This window comes from Saccopteryx leptura, chromosome 4 (assembly GCF_036850995.1).
Source record: "Saccopteryx leptura isolate mSacLep1 chromosome 4, mSacLep1_pri_phased_curated, whole genome shotgun sequence".
Taxonomy (NCBI): Eukaryota; Metazoa; Chordata; class Mammalia; order Chiroptera; family Emballonuridae; genus Saccopteryx; species Saccopteryx leptura.
The window spans coordinates 55,964,987-55,984,195 of record NC_089506.1 but is presented as its reverse complement, the minus strand read 5'-3'; the positions used below and the strand labels follow the sequence as shown (position 1 = coordinate 55,984,195).

The 19,209-nt window shown below is 39.7% G+C and overlaps 1 protein-coding gene and 1 pseudogene across 1 annotated transcript in view; one reads left to right on the top strand and one right to left on the bottom strand.

Moving 5' to 3' along the window:
• Window positions 1-19,209, top strand: part of GPC6 (glypican 6) — a 1,355,246-nt gene that overhangs the window by 26,792 nt on the left and 1,309,245 nt on the right. The gene's annotated exons all lie outside the window — the stretch shown is intronic.
• On the bottom strand, window positions 6,568-7,176 carry LOC136403260 (protein N-terminal asparagine amidohydrolase-like; annotated as a pseudogene).

Sequence of the window (19,209 nt, the reverse complement as noted above, 5' to 3'; positions counted from 1 at the left end):
GAAATCCCGTTCTGGTAGGCCATCAGTCAGTAACGAGTCTGTAGAGGCTATATAGGATAGCTACCTAAAGAGCCCTAAAAAATCTGTGCGTGAGCCCACATCGAACTGCACTGAATAGGTATGAAACTGGGAGAGTTTTCCTTTCATTTGGTGCAGATTTCACATTTCTACCGTCTTTTGTTGCTTTCCTGTGATTGGTCAAAAGTGCACCATGACTTTACGGACACACAGTATATATCAGGAGTCATATGAGGTAGTATTTGAATTCTCCCATTCCAGCATAGCTTGGGTTTTAAGTGCTTTATATATGAATATAGAAACTGAGGACTTTAGGGCATAACATATGAAGAGGTGCATTGTTAATTTTCCCCCTCTATATTAAAAGATGGAAGAATGGCTATTATCTAGTCAAATATAGGTAATGTTAATAATGATCAGAATTTAAGGAGATTAAATAGCAGAGTTAGGGCTGTACTGGCAAATATCATTTATGAAAGGCAGAAGTGTTGTAATAGACAGTTGTATATAGCCTTTTGGCATTTGCCACTCTATAAGTAGTAAAATATGATTTATTCTATACTCTGGAATGAATTACTCAAAAAGCACAAAGAAATGTTGACTTAGAAATCTTGCATAAAAATGAACTGAGGCCTTGGCCAGTTGGCTCAGTGGGAGAGCATTGGCCCAACATATGTATGTCCTGGGTTTGATTCCCAGTCAAGGCACACAGGAGAAGTGCCCATCTGCTTCTCCATGCCTCATCCATTTTGCTTCTCTCTCTCTCTCTCTCTCTTCTCCTCCCCTCCTGCAGCCATGGCTTGATTGGAGCCTATTGGTCCTGGGGGCTGAGGATGGCTCCATGGCTCCCCCTTCAGGTGCTAAGAAGAGCTTGGTTGCTGAACAAGGCAGCAATGCTCCAGATAGGCAGAGCATTACCCCTTACTGGGGTTGTGGGGTGGATCCTGGTCAGAGCATGTGGCAGTCTGTCTCTGCCTCTCTTCCCCTCACTGAATAAAAAAATAAAATGGCCTGACCAGGTGGTGGCGCAGTGGATAGAGCATTGGTCTAGGATGCTGTGGAGCCAGGTTTGAGACCCCGAGGTCACCAGCTTGAGCGCGGGCTCATCTGGTTTGAGCAAAAGCTCACCAGCTTGGACCCAAGGTTGCTGGCTCGAGCAAGGGGTTACTTGGTCTGCTGAAGGCCCATGGTCGGGGCACATATGAAAAAGCAATCAATGAACAACTAAGGTGTTGCAACAAAAAAGTAATGATGCTTCTCATCTCTCCGTTCCTGTTTGTCTGTCCCTGTCTATCCCTCTCTCTGACTCTCTCTCCATGACTGTAAAAAAAAAAAAAAGAACAGAAAGACTCATGTTTTCTGGATGTGAAAAAGATTATAAACAGACTATGATGCCTATATGACTTACTGATATATGACTGACGAAAATGACTTGTGTAGGGAAAACAGCTGTGTAAGGCTTGCTTGCAGGTTTATAGGCTGCAAGCCCTTCGTGCAATTAGTGCAGGAGCACCTGACAGCACTATTGTAAGGATATAAGTGCTTCTCCTAAGGGGCGATGAGATCAGATTGATACCAGCCGCTGAGAGGTGTGGTTGGTTCCCTGATCCCTTGCCTTCCACTGCGAAAAGCAGGTTTTCCTTTCCCTGTGTATTTTTTCTTCTCTTTCTTCTTTTGGCTTGCCTGTCTCTGTGTGCCTCCAATAACAAGGAATGGCCCACTATCCTCTGGCTCCACAGCTCCTTTACTGTCTGCACGAATTCAGTGCGAATCTGCATGGCCACAGCCACCCGCCTTACAACTTGTAAAACCCAAATTAAACGAGAGTAATGATAGTTTACTAATTAATAATGAAGGTGAGCTATGCTCATTTAATAGCAGTATTGCAGTAAGTATTAAAAACGTGGTAGTTTTCATGTTAGGTATTTGGGAATGTGAACAAAACATTTTTTCAAATTTGTTAGAAACTGTTTTGTTTCAGTTTTGAGAGTGGAAATTTTTAGGAATGTGATCTTCTTCTAAATGAAGATTTAAGATTGGACTAATGTGGATTCCTCCAAGAATCACTCATTTAGTTTTCAGCAGAATAATTTTACTATAGACTTCAGTTCTTTTTTCTTTTTCTTTTTTTTTTGACAGAGACAGAGAGAGAGTCAGAGAGAGGGATAGATAAGAACAGACAGAAACGGAGAGAGATGAGAAGCATCAGTCATCAGTTTTTCGAACCTTAATTGTTCATTGATTGCTTTCTCATATGTGCCTTGACTGTGGGGCTACAGCAGACCGAGTAACCCCATGCTTGAGCCAGCAACCTTGGGTCCAAACTGGTGAGTCTTTGCTCAAACCAGATGAGCCCACGCTCAACCTGGTGACCTCAGGATCTCGAACCTGGGTCCTCCTCATCCCAGTCCGACACTCTATCCACTGTGCCACCGCCTGGTCACGCTAGACTTCAATTCTTCATAAAATAATTCATGCCAGTTTTCTTCTATTATTTTATTCTGATGACTCTCTTTATATATTTGAAGATTCATATGACACTACAGCTATTCTTTTGTTTTTTCAGGCTAAAACCTCAAATTCTTAGACTCTTGCCTTTGATATTTGATTTCTAAATGATTTAATTGTAAAGAACTACATGAATGTGAAATATTATTTTGATTACTATAAATTTTTTCAATGACTGTTTTCCAAATTTTAGGGCCAAAACATTCTGTACATTTTTTGGGATTTGGAAAAAAGCCACATACCGTTAAAACATTACCCTCCTCTTTTCAAAGACAGATACGACCTGGCCAAATCAACAAACATCAGCTTGTAGGGACAGGGCTTTCACATAAAATGAAAAAGAAACAGGAATAAATGCACTTAGATTAGTAGACAGGTAGCTCTTGGGAACAATGTGTTGTTCTGGCTCTCTGTAGAAAAACACATTAAGCATGTTTTCTTTTGTACTTGTTGATAAGATTAACTGAAATATTGTTTTACTTTATTCACTCATTCTTTGTAACCTTAGTAACTAGCCCTTTAATTTAGATTGCATCCATTTTGACCTAAAAATAAATGATCTATATTTGCATAGTATTTCAGGGTTCATTTTTTGCATTTTATGTACCGTAAAAGGTGTTTTAAAGTGGGTCATGTGCATCCCTATAGGGAAAAAGCATCAAGAGAGGATTATTTGAATAATGCATTTCTGTATTGTTGAACATATTCTGAAAATCCCTTGGAAAGTTGTTTTGTAATTCATAGAAGGTAGAGCCTCTAATGCATTTACACGACTTGTTCTGCCCATACAGGTGCAGTTTGATATATATCAAAAACTGCCCAGTTCATGTGGGCAATCGGCAAATAGAAGTATGAAGACCAATTTTGGATAATCTTCATTTAGAATATTGAAATTTGAATATTCGGGTCCTTAGTCAATGAGGAAACTATAATATATATCAGACAATACTTTGAGTGCCTGGCTATAGCAATGAACAGGCAAAAAGGGCTTTTTCCTACCCAGGGAGATGTGGTGGGAATGAGGTGGATGGATACAGCACATCTGGCTACATAAAGACCAGTTCCAAGTGAGAGCAGTGGAGCAGCCCTCTCAGCATTTTGGTTATCTTTGTGTCTGTGCCATTTGCTTCAGCCAAAGCAGTCTTTTCTGGAAGCACAAGCACATGAAGTTATTTGGCAGGACTGGCTAATTGAAGCCAGAAAAGTCTTTTCAAAGTGCTATTTCTGTGGTTCGAGCATTGCAGTGTCCTTCCCTGCTTTTAGAAAGAAGATATAATTTCTTAACATGGATTGTAATACCCTCATTGTGTAGTAATGCCCACTTCCAGCACATTGGCTGGACGCTTAACACGGATAGTAACACCATCATTGTGGAGCAATTTCCATGCCCAGCACACTGACCAGGAGTCAGGTTCCTTCCAGGACCCACCTGCTCTCATCTCTGCGTGTCCCCCTTAACAATGACCTCTGGTGCATCCTTTTTTTTTTTTTTTTTTTTTAAAGAGAATGGGCTTTGTTATTTATTTATTTATTTATTTATTTATTTATTTATTTATTTATTTTTGTATTTTTTTCCTGAAGCTGGAAACGGGGAGAGACAGTCAGACAGACTCCCGCATGCGCCCGACCGGGATCCACCTGGCACGCCCACCAGGGGCGATGCTCTGCCCACCAGGGGGCGATGCTCTTCCCCTCCGGGGCGTCACTCCCCTGTGACCAGAGCCACTCTAGCGCCTGGGGCAGAGGCCAAGGAGCCATCCCCAGCGCCCGGGCCATCCCTGCTCCAATGGAGCCTTGGCTGCGGGAGGGGAAGAGAGAGACAGAGAGGAAGGAGGGGGGGGGGGTTGGAGAAGCAAATGGGCGCTTCTCCTATGTGCCCTGGCCGGGAATCAAGCCCGGGTCCCCCCGCACGCCAGGCTGACGCTCCACCGGTGAGCCAACCGGCCAGGGCCATGGTGCATTCTTTATGTGTCCGCTCAAGCTTCATGTCCTCAGGAAACCTGCCTTGAATGACCTGTTTGCCTGACTCAGAGTCTCTTTTCTTCCCCCTTATGATGTCTTTTTGGGGAGCACTTATAACTGTTGTTATAATCTGACTTAGTTGAAACAAATAAGATGGTTATTAAATCTGTAAAACTTACGGAAAAAGTTCATTTTTTATTGTTGAAAGAGACAAGTAGTGGGCTATGGATAGAGTTGGAATTATATATTTTACCCTAGAGAGAAGCTTCTTTTTGTTAGCAGTATTATTTTCGGTGTACTTGATGAGTAATTGGAGGCATGTCACAAATTAGGAAATAATCTAATACAGTATTGACTTAACCAGGGTTATATCAGTGAAAAGACAATAATATTAAATTTTGATTTATTAAGACAGACATATAAAGCCTATAATTTTAGAAATGAGCATCCACATGACATTTATATTTCATTCTATCAGTTGAAAATTTGAGTGTTGATTTCTACTTTTGTATTTATCAATATAATGAATATTGATTGCCATAAAAATGCCCCATTGACATTTTACAGTCCTAGAGTACCTTCTAAATAAAGAAGTAAATTAAGCCTTGTGTAATTTTATTGTCATGTTTTACTCATTGTAATTCTCCTTCCCTTTGTCCCTTCTGTTTCTTTCTTCTTTTCTTTTTTCCCTTTAAATAAGTAATTTGTGAACATGCCCACTGTATAAAAGTGTATGGTGTGTATATTCTGACACTAAAGGGAAGAGTGTGTTACAGGTCCCCACAGCCACCTATGATCTCATGCCACTTCTGCTCAGTTAATGTTTTCACCAGGGCTTTTTCTGAGGGTCACACATGTGAACACACACACACACACGTTATATGTATATCTTTATAGATATGTAGATCACATTGTAAAGCAATGTGTTGTTTTTTTACTCTACTTAAGAATAAAAATCACTTTATTTCATATACCTGGAATATTTTTACCTCCTCTTTTCTGTAAGTTGCTTTTCAAATACAAAATATATACTTTCAAGTTCTACTTAAACTTCTCCCTGAGGCCTTTCCAGATTCTCTTTATCTGGAACCCCTTTATGCCTTTCCTAGCTCCTTATATTTTTACATTGGTCATCTTTTAAAATTTATTTTTGTGTGTATTTTTTACAAAAGGGTGGAAAATATCAGTGGATGCTCCTTTTATATTTTGGGGGATTTTAGAGAGTCAACACTAACACTCCTTTTTCTTTGCTTCCATAATTTGGAATCAAATGAGAAACGGTGTAGAGAAGACAGATAAATGGAGATTAAAGTAACAAATGGAGATTAAAGTTGATTTGTAGATCTGCGATTTAGATTTTAATTTGAAAGGGCTTGCTGACAATTCCCAGCAGAATTTAATAGACTTGCACCTGTAATTAATGGCACATCTGGACAACTAGAAACATCTGCCTTTTTCCTTTTGGGTGAAAAGCAAACAAAACAAATTCATTCAAGAAGAAAGGGGAGAATATATTTTGCAAGCTTGATTCCTTCTCCATTATCCACTTGTTCTGATAGTACTTCCTCTGTCCCTAGGTCATCAGGGGACAAGGGAGGCCCAGACTGTTATTTGAACAGACATGTCTCCACAGAAAACTTTCGTGCTAAGGGAAAAAAGTTGTACTCAACTGTAGACCTTGAATCTCTACATTATCTTCTGATCCACTCAATTGTTAACTCAATTATGTTACTTAAAAGTGATTCAGTTATCAAATCTGTTTGTTGCTCTGTCCCACTTGCCATCTCCTAGGACAAAGGATTGTCTGGAAAACACCAAATAATAACTTTCTCTTTCTAAAGCAGCTAGAGCTTAAGGTAAAAGTATCAGAAATCTTTACATAAAATTTACAGTCGAGGTTTTTGATAAAATGGAAGCATTTGATAAAATGGAAGCTTGATGTGCATCAACTATGGCTTTGGAGTGTATAAAACTTTTTTTTAAAAGTCATTTGAAAGACACTAAGACTCAATAGACATAGATTCCAAATTCATTTTCTCTCCAAACTCCACCAATGGTCCTTGTCATGCCAAAAAGTTGCTATCTTTGGTAATTGTTATTTTTAGCTTTCCATAGGCCGTATATATATTTTAAGAGTAGAACTTTTTTATGTTCAGGATATAGTGTGTCTATTGGAGATGGGTATTTTAAAAAAATACTCAAAGGTAGATCTAATATGTTCAACAAAGTATGTGTGTATGTGTGTGTGGGGGGGCTCAGCCAGAAGTGAAGTGGAAAGTTTCTCTTTGTCATCGTGCTGCAATCAGAAATCCACACGTGGAAATGGCATTCAGGAATACAGTCCCATATGAAGTTGTACTGTCTTTGCATCATAAATACTAATCATTGGTCCCTGTGAAAGCTCGTGTAGAATGCAGCTCCTCCTCTGAAGGGAGGCTCTGTAAATCTCTGACATTTTAATATTGACAGCAATGCCATAAAATATTGGGAAATGGTTTTCATTTTCTTCCCGATCACTTAATTCTGCCACACATATTGTCACTAAATGAATATCATCTTCTTGTCTGTCAGATTCACTAAGTTGATGAGTAAGTTTTTGTGACAATGCCTACTGTTAGAGCTGCCCATAAGATGCACTTCCAGCTTTCCACATTGAGCATGGTCAGAAAAGGATTTTATGGAGTTCATGATCAAGGGGACCTCAGCCATCAGCTTTGGTGTTAATTACATCACAATGTGTCAAGCTGGTAGCTTAATTGTTGGGCAAACAAGGGTGTTAGGCTTGCTCACCTATACTTTATCTGTTTGGTGTCTGAGCACTGGGCAGCACCACATGTGTATAGTCTATGCAAGGCTGCAGTGCTTGCCCTCAGTGCGGCAGACTGTAGATTGTGGATAGCCTGACTCTATTGGGAGGGACCATTGTTTGTTATTATTTGCCAGAGAAGGGGTCCTCCTCCCGAGCTGTTTGCTGGTAAACCCTGAGAGAGGGAAGTGGCCTTCCCTGCTTGCTTGCACGTCAGCCATTGTGACTTTAATAAATGGAATGACTCACCATCCTCCAGCTCCACAGCTCCTTTACCATCTGCCTGAATCCAATGTGAACCTGCATGGCCACGGCCACTGGCCTTATTACCTGTGGGCCTCAGAACCACAGTGTGACAAGTGGTGGCATCATCACCACCCAGAATGGAGATGGAGCCGTCCTTAGGGGAGGTCACTGCAAGCTCTCTTTGTTAAACATATAGAAGGCCCTGGAGTCCCACTTGTTGTGCAGACTGACCTCTGAGAAGTCTGGCTCTTTCCTCCAGAAGTGGGTGGGCTTCAACCAGGTCCCTGGCAGACTGGTGCTTGAGGCCGCTTGACCAGCAGCCACAGCACATGGGCAGTGGCCACCACAGTCACAGTGTATGTAAACTCTTACACAGATCTGAAAATGAAACCGGACTGCAATAGACCAACATAAGTCAGCAGTATAACCATGGTTAGAATTTTTAAGGAGGATCAAATGAGTGATTTAAATGTTAACTGTAGCCTGACCTGTGGTGGTACAGTGGATACAGTGTTGAAGTGGAATGCTGAGGTCCTGGGTTTGAAACCCTGGGCTTTCCTGCTCAAGGCACATATGGGAGTAGATGCTTCCTGCTCCTCCCCCTTCTCTCTCTCTTTCTCTCTTTTCTCTCTAAAATGAATAAATAAATAAAAATTAAAATGTTAACTTTAGTCATTTTTTTTCTTGAGCAACTCTTAAATTTATTATTAGATATAAAAGTTAATTTTGCATAAACTTATCATGTCCTTTGGAAAGAAATATGAATGAAATATCCATCGTTTTTTAAGTATCCCAAGTGATAGTTTATTGTTAAAGGGGAACCAGTAATACTGGCAGGCAAAAAACTAATTTTCCTTAACAGACTATTAAAATGTAGTAACCGTGCTTCTCAGATTAAAGAACTTGGACTTGTCACTACCAGGGAAGACCAATAATAGACTCTTTTAGTTACTTGCACTAAACATAAGTAATAAACAGTAAGACATTCCTTCTTAAGTTTTATAAGTTTTGAAATAGAGTTTATTTTGTGCCTATGGGATCATAGTGATTTATTGAATATCAAGATAGAATTAATTTTTAAAATTTATTTTACTGATATTAAAGAAACAGACAATAAACTCACCTCTTCAGATGGTAATGAAGCAAATTGGGTAACGTAAACCAGGCCACTTTTGAGCATCTTAGTTTCATATTTGGAAACATGACTAATTGGCATGATGCAATAGTTATAGTTAAGCTATAATTTTAAAAACTTATCTTTGAGAACATGTGAATTGTCTTTAAATGATACATTCATCAAATGAATAAAATGAATTAAAACTAGGTGGGGATTTAAGCATGATATATGAATTTAATTACCTTTGAAATTGCTTTTTAAAAATTCCAACAGTCACTTTATTTGAGAAATAGTTTATAGAACAATGAATGTGAATGATTTTGAGCAGTGAATTTTCAGAGGGAATTGAAGAATGAGGTGCTCCATTGTCTGTGTGTATGCATGTGTGTGTATGTGTATATGTATGTTAGAAAATGTTTGAACGATGCAGTTATAATGGCATCATAGTGTTTATAAGTTTTTCAAAACACAGGTTGTTGAAATATAACAATCCAGGTTATGAAGATTCTTACATATTTCATGTAAGTTATCATAGTGGAGTTCCAGCAATTTACTCTGCTCTTATTTGGATATAATGTCTGTGAATGATTCAGTAAATGGGGTTATAAATATTCATCTATTTTATCACTGGCAAAAGCTGAGAATTCCTGAAGAGACAGTGGACTGCAGAATCCAGATCTTCGATGCCTTTACATACATATAGACTTACCCAATTTTGTTTGCATGTTAGATATCAGCGGTTTAGGAACATTTGTGTTAACCAGCTCCAGAAACAGAATTATATTTCTTTGTGTCAGAATTTGGAAAAGCTGTTACCTGATTATGCAGAAAAAGGCAGGTAGTAGGCTTGACTCCCATTAAAACTTCGGGCAAAGGAAGGCTAGGCAGTGCTTAAGGAACTGGCAAAGTGCTTTACTTCTCAACAAAGCTATGTCCTGAAATACAACTTGTAAAGCCAAATGTGGATGGACTGTACCTTAGACAGAAAAATGGTCTACTTATGGCTAGGAAAAAATGATTTGTTCTCTCTAAAATTCAGTCCAAATTATTTTTACAAAAATATAGTCTGAATCATAGCTAGGTAAACAGAATTGAACTTTAAGAGTGATATTAAAAAAAAGTTGTATATATAATTCATTTGTAATATTTCATATCTAACAACAGACTCATAGACTCCCTTGCTGCCAAGCTGATAGGATTCTTTTGCCTAAGAGTTCAAGAAGTATTTTACATGTCAAGATTTTACAATTTGCCTCAAAATTTTTTATGTACTTTGTACAATACTTTGGATTTCTGTTCATAATATTCCCCTTAAGATCAAGAGATTGATTTCCTCCTTTTTTCAAGCTCAATAAGGAAAGTTGTCCTCACACAACTTCTGTTTAGAAATTTAAAACTTTGAAGTAGTTGTAAAAATTATCCACCTAGGCCTTCATTCATTCTTTTAACCATCCACTAAACATGAACTATGTCATGTTTCTAAGGTATTCATTATAGTGAGCAGTGCCACATAAACAAATGAAGTAAATTAATTATGGAAGTGACATAAAAACATGACTTTGTGCCACATAGGGATTGCATTCTAAAATAGTTACAGTATGAATACATTCATCTATTTATTCAGCTATATACATTGAATGCTTACTATATACCAGGCATTTTGCTAAGAGCCTGAAATAAAATATTATAAGCAAGTCCCCAGAAGAAAACTATTTTTACATGAAAACTTTTACATATAGAACTTGACCTCAGATATATTTCATCTTAAGTTTATTGGGAACTTTTTTGTTTACAAATGGGCTGTGGCTTTATACTACTATATAAAATAAACTTTTAATGTATAAAATGTCTCTTTAATAAACACAAAAGAATATATTCATTGTTTTTGAAATTTACTGAATAAATGCTAATGAAAATGAATATGCATAAAGCAACTAATTATAATTTTAATACAACAATTTTCTGTGTTTTCAGAGTATTTTAACATACTTATGTTATATCACAAAGTAGAGTCTTATCTCAGACTGTATAATGAGTAAGGGGAAAATATTGTGTAAGGAATTAGAAAGGATTTGGGTTTAGACACTGGGGAAATTTATCACAAGTTCACATATTCAAATTTTGATCCTCTGTTCAAGCCTTGTGAATTGAAGCACTTAATTGGGCAAAATGCTGAGGAATATTACAAGTCCTGCTTCAAAACTGAAGGCCTCTGCTGATTATAGGCTAACCTGTCTGCCAACTCTGACATGTTGCAAACAGCTGCAGTAAACGTTGAAACTCTTTTCATCTCATTGCGGGAAAGACTGTTTTAAGGTTCTTAATGATTATTTTTCTAAAACTGGTTCATTTAAGACCTTAATTGGGTACATGAAATGTTTCTTTTGTCATTGATCGTAGTACGTGCACGTTTGTACAAAAGGATCCTTTTGTTTTTCACATTACACAATTTTATGAGGCATAGAAATAAGAAGAGCTTCATTCATTAGAACACTATGTTTGACTAGACAGCAAAGGAGACATCGGCAGACCTCAAACATGATATAAGTGGAGGCACAGGATTCAATTAGTGTATTATGTTAGTTTGCGAGTGCTGCCATAATAAAACTACTGACTGGGTGGAATAAGCTACAGAAGAATATTTTCTAACAGATCTGTAGGCTCGACCACAGAGAGCAAGGTGTGGGATGGTTTGTTTGTTTCTAAGGCCTCTCTCCTTAACTTGAAGAGGTATTGTTTTTCTGTGCATGTATCCCTGGTATCTTTGTGTATCCAAATGTCCTCTTATAAGGACATCATTTATATTAGATTAGGTCCCACCCTATTGGCCTCATTTTAATTAATCACTGCTTTAAAGGTCTTCAAACATAGTCACATTTTAGGGTTGGGGAGTTAACATGTAAGGTTTTTGAGGGGTGGAGTGGGGTAGGGTATACAATTCAGCCTGCAACAGCTGGGAAAAATTTAAATATTTTAGTTTATTTGTGATGGCCAAGGTGGAAACCTTTACCTTTAGTCAAGCAAGAGCTAAGGATGGGCCCGAAACCCCAGCAGAGGAAAGACGAGAAAGGAAGTCCTCAAGGTTCTCCTTGGCCCTAGACTGAACTCTGTGTGTGCTTAAGCCTTCTCATTTTGGGTTGTGAAGAAGTCAGATAAACTAACACCAGCAAGGGTTCTTTCTACCTTTGATATAAGAGACCTTTTTACCTTAAAATTAGTCAGGAACATACAACTTAAAAAATCCCTGAAACTTTGGGTTTTTTTACCAGCAATTTTATTGATCTTTACAACACTTTGAGACTTTGAACTCAGAAAGGAATTGTGTGTATATGCATGTGCACATATTGGGGGATGATTTTTTTAGGGGAGAGTGTCATAGGATGAGAATCTTCTAGAAGTGCATTCTGGCCACAGAAGTATGTAGGTGTTAAAAAACTCTTCTGAAGAGGAGCCTGTATAGGGTGAGGATGAGCAGTCCTGGAGCTCAAGGCTGGAAAGTGTCTATGGAGCCACAGTGAGATGGCTTGCAACTGGCCCTTTATACCTCTCTTTGTGAGTACCTGGGGCCAGAGGCATGGTGAAGTCCTCACTCTCTGGGCAAGGAGTCTACCTTAATTAATAGCCCACTCTCCACTTGGGAACTTTCTGGGCAAATTGTTCTTATTTTTTTCTAGCTTACCACTTTTTTTTCCTCTTAATTTTTTAGTTGGCTTGCAAGGTATAATTTATATTGCATGTTCCTTATATTCTGACTCATACAAATAACATCTTTCATTTCAATATTTTTAAAGGCAATAAAGATTTTAATCAGTGATTCCAAAATACTCACATACCAGAAGTGGTGTCGTAAAATGGCTCCATGATCGGACAGAAGAGAACCCGAGGGATGGAGATTTTTCCTCAAAAATCTCTCCCCATGACATCTATAACCCTATACCAACCCCTAATGACATGATTGTTTTGTTACCTAGTAAAATTATAACACCTTTAAAAGGTTTCCTCATAATTTTATAGTGAGTGAAGGAATTCAACAATAAACTAGTTCAGTGAAAATAAAGCCTGATTTTTAGTGCTGGTTTTGCAAGTAATAGCCTGGTGACCGTTACCAAGTCCCTTCATCTCCTCCATGTCAGCGTCTTATCTATAAAATGATGATGATGGCCTGACCTGTGGTGGTACAGCAAATAAAGCATTGACATGGAATGCTGAGGTCACTGGTTTGAAACCCAGGACTTGCCTGGTCAAGGCACATACGGGAGTTGATGCTTCCTGCTCCTCCCTCTTCTTTCTCTCTCTCTTTCTCTCCCCTCTCTCTAAAAATGAGTAAATAACATATAAAAAATAAAATGGTAAAGATAATGTCTGTTAACCTACTAATTAAAATTGTAAGGATAAAGTGAAATACTGCCAAGGAAAGTGCTTTATAAACTTTCATGCACTATACAAATAGAAATGACAAATGCCTGTAGAGAAATGTGAGATTATATTGGAGACATTAAAAGCTTATAATAAATGCTTTTGCTTCTCAAAGATCTAGTCTATTCAGACTAACCTAAGATATATTTATTATTATAATCCAATTTCTCACATCCCAATCTGAACTTGATCATGAAATGTTCAGAAATTCCTAAAATCTAGAAAAATGAGTTTTAGCTATACTGTGAAAGCATATATTGACAAAAATTATAGTTTTTTTTAACATTCAATTTTTTAATATTCTTTAACCTTGTTTCCCCAGTGATTGGCAAACTTGGTGCCTAGAACTCAATAGAAGTTTATGGAATAAATTTAGACCAGAGACTGCTTTTTCTATTCATAGTAAGGTGTAAAGGCAGTATCCGCGGCCACCATTACAGTCACCTGGACAATGTAGGTTCACATTTAATTTGGAAAGACGGTAAAGAAACTGCGGAGCAAAAAACTGTTGGGTCTATTTTCCTTTATTCTATACTTGCATTCAGCAATTAAGTAAAAACACATAGCCGGAAACACTTCCCTTTCCATTAAGGGCTCCCAAAGCCACTGACTCATCTGAGTTTTTCTAGAATCAAAGGTTCCCACCTCTTTGCCTCCATTTTGGCTGCCTCCTCTCCTCCACATTTCCTCTCTCTCTCTCCTGGAACAATGTGATCTCTCCAAAATGGCCTCCTAGCTCCTTCTTTTAAAACATTTTGGAGTAAAAGCCCTCTCCCAACACACATTATCATAACCAGCCCCTTCCCAAGCAAGAAGGCAATCAGCTGTGTACATGGGCAGCGGCCATCTTTAACAGAGTGAGCAAAATATATCTTATCTGCCCGACTTAAGGGTTTAAAAGTTTGCTTTTTTTAACAAAATTAGAGTTTAACCCCTCAATGCTGAACTCTTCACTATTTAATCACATTCCTTTATTTTGAAAATAATTTTATAATATGTCCTAATGAATTAAATATCTTCTCCTTCAATACCATTATTCTTGGGTAGACTATATTGATACTGTAATAATGTTTCCAACTTTTGGAAGTGTTGGAATGGCTCAATTTTGCCATATGAGCTAAGGAGAGGCATTTTTATAATTTTTTTAAAAATTTTAAATTGTGGTTACAATCTGTGCTGTGCAGGAGATGTGGTACAGAATTGCAATTATTCACGAGTGGATTTTAGGGGAAAATTTAGTATGATTAATAACAATAAAAAACCAAGGCAAAAATCAAAAGGGGTTTGAACTTATGTAACCTAAAGTAGACTAAAAAAGCATCAATGCTTTGATAATCTACACAACATCACCAGACATACATTAGCCCAGTACTACAGCAATAGCTAATGAAAGCAATAAATTAAGAAAAAGAGAATTATGAGGATGTACAAGTCTCATCAAACCATGGAGACACACATCAGCAGACCAGGAAGCTTCAGCATGGGATCCAAAGTTGGCCACCCACTGAGTTCTCTAGAGCTTCAGGGGTGGTCTGGGACCCTACCTATTTTTATGTGAAAATTTTGGCTGGAGGCTATTACATGAGGGCCCTTTGTGCATAACCTCTAGGAACAAAGAAAGGAACCAAATTCTGAAATAATTAACTAGGCCAGCAGTCAAGTGATAAGGACATCCTCCCTGGCTTCAGGAGAAACTGCAGCAGGAGTCTCATCCCACCCTGAGTAAATGACTCAGGCTTGCTTGTAAACATTTTTTGTGACCCTGTTGTTCATGTTCAATTGAGTTCAAATTCATATATTTCTTAACAGTGTTTCTGCACATAATCACATAACATTGAACTTACTATCTTACAGGTTTTTAAGTGAACAGTTCAGTTGTTATGTATACTCACATTGTTGTGCAACTGACCCCCAGAATTTATCTTGCAAAACTCAAATTCTATGGCCATTAAAAATGAGTTTCCCCTCTGTTGGGAAAACAGCTGTGTTAGGCTTGCTCAGTGGTTTACTGACTGCAAGCACTTTGCTTGATTAGTGCTTGAGCAAGTGGCAGTGCCACGTGTGTATGGTCTATATAAGGCTATGTGTGCTTGCCCTCAGAACCGCCTGCCCACCACTCTGAGGGTCGTTTTCTGTTCATTTGTCTGAGAAGCGGTTTTCCCTGCCTGTTTGCTCATCCGCTGTTGCGAGAATCTATTAATCGGGAATGGCCCGACACTTTCTGGCTTCGCAGTTTCTCTACTACCTGCCTGAATCCAATGTGGACCAGCCTGGCCTCGGCTACTGGCATTACACCCTCCTTTCTGTATTTTATTTTTACAAATTTTTCTGCTTTAGATAATTTATAGACAAATATTTTTGAAATATATTTTGAAATATATTTGAAATATATATATATATACATACATGTTACTTTTTACTTCTGCTTTTATTTATGTCTGTCAAAGTCACATAGGAAATCTGAATCCTGTAATAATAAGTGATGGTTTCATTTTCATTCAGATACAAAACAACCAGATATTTATTTTCTTAATAATATATAGGGAGTTTGCCTTGCTAAGAGTAAAGAGTTAAATAAGGAGTACACATATAAAAACATTGTATATAATTTATAAAGCAGTAGGCTCTTTTCTAAATCAAAATAGATTTATATAAGAAGAGTATGCTATATCTTTAAAAACTGCCTGTTGGGAAAACAGCTGTGTTAGGCTTGCTCGCTTGTACTTTGCCTGATTAATACATGAGCACTAATATGTGTGTAGAGTATATATAAAGCTATAAGCGCTTGCCCTCAGGGAGGAATCGGATTGCGATTGCTTTCCCACCACTGTGAGGGGCCATTTTGCTGTTTGTTTGACTGAGAGGCAGTTTCCCCAGCTTGTGTGCTTGTCCGCCATTGTGAGACAGAATGACTCAGCCCTTTCCGGCTGGGCAGTTTCTCTATGGTCTGCCCAATCCAGTGTGGACCTGCCTGGCCTTGGCCACCTGCATTATATCTGGCGTAGTGGGCAGGATTCGGAGCAGACTGGTATGGAGCCACTGACACTCTTGAGGGGGGGAATGGAGCAGTGGCTGTTCCTGGTGCCTCTCCTGGTGGGGACTGTGGGCTGGGTGTGCTTTACAATCCTTCAAGAAGAAACCAAGAGCTCCGTGTGAGAAGGTGAGAGAGGTTGAAAGGTTCAGGATGAGCTGCATACTGAGTGCCAATGACAGTGTGACCTGGAGCAAGTGCAGGAGAAGGAGGCCGACTGGGTCTGAGAATTGCAGTGTGAGCAGCACAGCGCCTGGAATAGGACAGGTCTCTGGATTAAGAGTTACGGGTTCACGAGTTGCAGTTTGCCCTGTAAGTGGAACTTTGGCAGCAATGGTTATTGGAGAAATAACTGTGGGTTCAGAAGCTCGAGAGTTAGTTTCAGGCTGAGAGCTGGCAGCCACAGGAGCCAAAGCAGAAGATGAAGTTGCATTCCTGCTGGTGGAGTGGCTCTGGGTCAGCGGGAGCAGATGTTTCCGACTTTTCTGAGGGGCAAGCTCAGGCTGCAATTGCCATCCACAGACTCAGAGCCTGGCCAGTGGTCATGAAGAAAGGAAAGATCCAGCAGCCAATAGTCCCTCACATGTAGCCACAGGCTACTGCCCAGGTAGTGGAGCACTCTGTGGTCTGGCGCTACACCCAGGCAGAGCTGGTGGAGTTGGGGGCAAATTCAGGCAGAAACCCACTGAACCTCTGGAAGCCTGCTTGGTGCGACTGCAGGACCCAAGGTGGATGGCATCATGCTCTCTGGAACAGAGATGGACCCTGAGGCTGTGATGGCAGCTGCCCGTGCTGCCCCCCTGACTAACAAGAGAAACTGTCCTGTGAAAGTTACCGAATACAGATGTGAGTAGATTTGATTCTCTCAATTGGCCGGGGCAGATTGAGAGAAATTAGATGACAATCCTAATAAAGTCCTGTTGGAACATTGAGTCAGAACAGAGGTTCCAGCCGCTGAAAAAGCTATGGAAGCAGGTGGCTCCAGCATCTGCCAGGAAAATGGCTGGCGTTCAGGTTACAGCATCCTCAAGACCCATTGTCCCAGTTTGTATAGGGAAAAGGGCGAGGGACCCGTCCAACAGGGATGGATGGGGGGCAGAGACCCCATGTGAAACTGGCAGTCCACTGGTTTCCTTCTAATATGTAGCAGGTGTTGGCATTAGAAGATAACAGGGCCTTTTTTTTTTTTTTTTTTTTTAACAGCAATAGCAGCTAAGAGAACTGTCAAGGTGGCACAGGCCTTGAATGTGTTTGCCCCTTCAGGCCTGTGAGCTTGTGGAGGGGTTTGGATGGGGCTTGTGGCAGCCGACAGCACACTGTGGAAAGGTGCTGAGGTCCGTTAATAAAGCGCTGTTTGGCTGGTTGCCTGTAATGGACCTTTACCTTGGTGATTTGCACAGACGGCTGGGCTGTCTATCGTGGACTGACTCTTGGACTGCGACCAGAGTGGGGCAGCAGTTCCCTTGACGGGTGAGCTCGTCACTCGTGGACAGTACTATGAGAGACCCTGATGGAGTGGGGCCTGCAGACCCTGTGGAGGACCTCTGGCACTGGTTCTCATCCAGCTGCAGAGGTGCACCAAGGACAATTTATGGTTTCCATGGACATAGCCCTGGACTCTACAGGCCCTCCTACGTACCAGTTAGAGGTGGGCCTCCAGTGAGGAGCCATTTTGCTGTTTGTTTGACTGAGAGGCGGTTTTCCCTGCCTGTGTGCTTGTCCACCTTGTGAGACTTTATTAAACGGAATGGCCCGACCCTTTCCGGCTCTGTAGTTTGTCTATGGTCTGCCCGAATCCAATGTGAACCTGCCTGGCTTTGGCTACTGGCATTACAGATGCTCTGTGCACTGGACCACCTCCTGGTCAGGCTTCCCATAGTTTTATAATCCAGGGCCAAATAATGTAACTGGCCAACAAGGCTCTGAGAATTTCTGCAAAGATGCAAAGTAAAGTGAAGAATGTTGAGATGCCTCACATTGCACATTGTTTATCTCCCTCTACTTCTCTCTCTCTCTCTCTTTTTATTTTATTTTTTTACATCACATGTAGATATATTGCTTTTGAATATGATGTACCTGTCTGTGTTTATGGTAGACAGAAAGTAAATATATACGTAAGTATGTTGTTTTCATATTGCAATGAATGGTTAACACGGTCTAGCACTCAGCCACTACCAAAAGCCAGTTGGGTCCAATAAGGGAATGAACAGTGTGGGGCAGCTGTGTTAGGCTTGCTCACGGGTTTACCAGCTGCAAGCACTTTGCTTGATTACTGCATGAGCATGTGGCAGAGGCACGTGTGCGTAGCCTATATAAGGCTATGGGTGCTTCCCCTGGGCAGTGATTCTCCCAGATGGCTCTCCGGCCACCATGAGGTGTGGTTTTCCTTGCTCCCTTGCCCTTCCTGCGAATAGCAGATTTTCCTTTGTTTATTAGCTCTTTCCCTTTTGTTATTTGCTTGCCTGTCTTTGTGAGGCTCCAAATACCGGTATGACCCAACACTTTCTGGCTCCACAGTTTGTCCGAATCCAATGTGAACTTGCCTGGCCTCGACCACCGGCATTACAACCAGCAAAGGTTGTTTTACATGTGTGTCTGGCAAAGTCTCTAAGGCAGATGTTATTATTTTTCTTTCACAATGTAAAGCAATCCAGAAAGGCTATATAAAACAAAAATGAAAAGAATATTGTATTGTGTTTACTCTGTATTTATTGCTTGACACCAATGATATTAGGATATGCCTGAACTTCAAGAAAAAAAAAAGAATTGCAAAGTGCTTGTCAGAAGTTCTTACTATTAGGAATTGTTCATGTTCATGTGTTCAAAACAATATTAACTGTGAGTCTAATTTTTTCTTTTCTGGTGGGTGTTTTATCGTTAAAGCCATTTTAAGTCCTTGGTACAACCTTCATGCATGAACACTGAAGTGTGAGATGATGGTAGAAATAATGTTTGGAAAATAGGTACCTGTCAAACCATAGATCATGCTTTCAACAATGAACTAAAAGCTTATTTCCAGTGTAAGTTTCAAATCTATAAATGAAGCAGCTTAATTGTTCAGAAGAAATGATAAGAAATCTGGTAACTTGAGATGACTAATGTGAT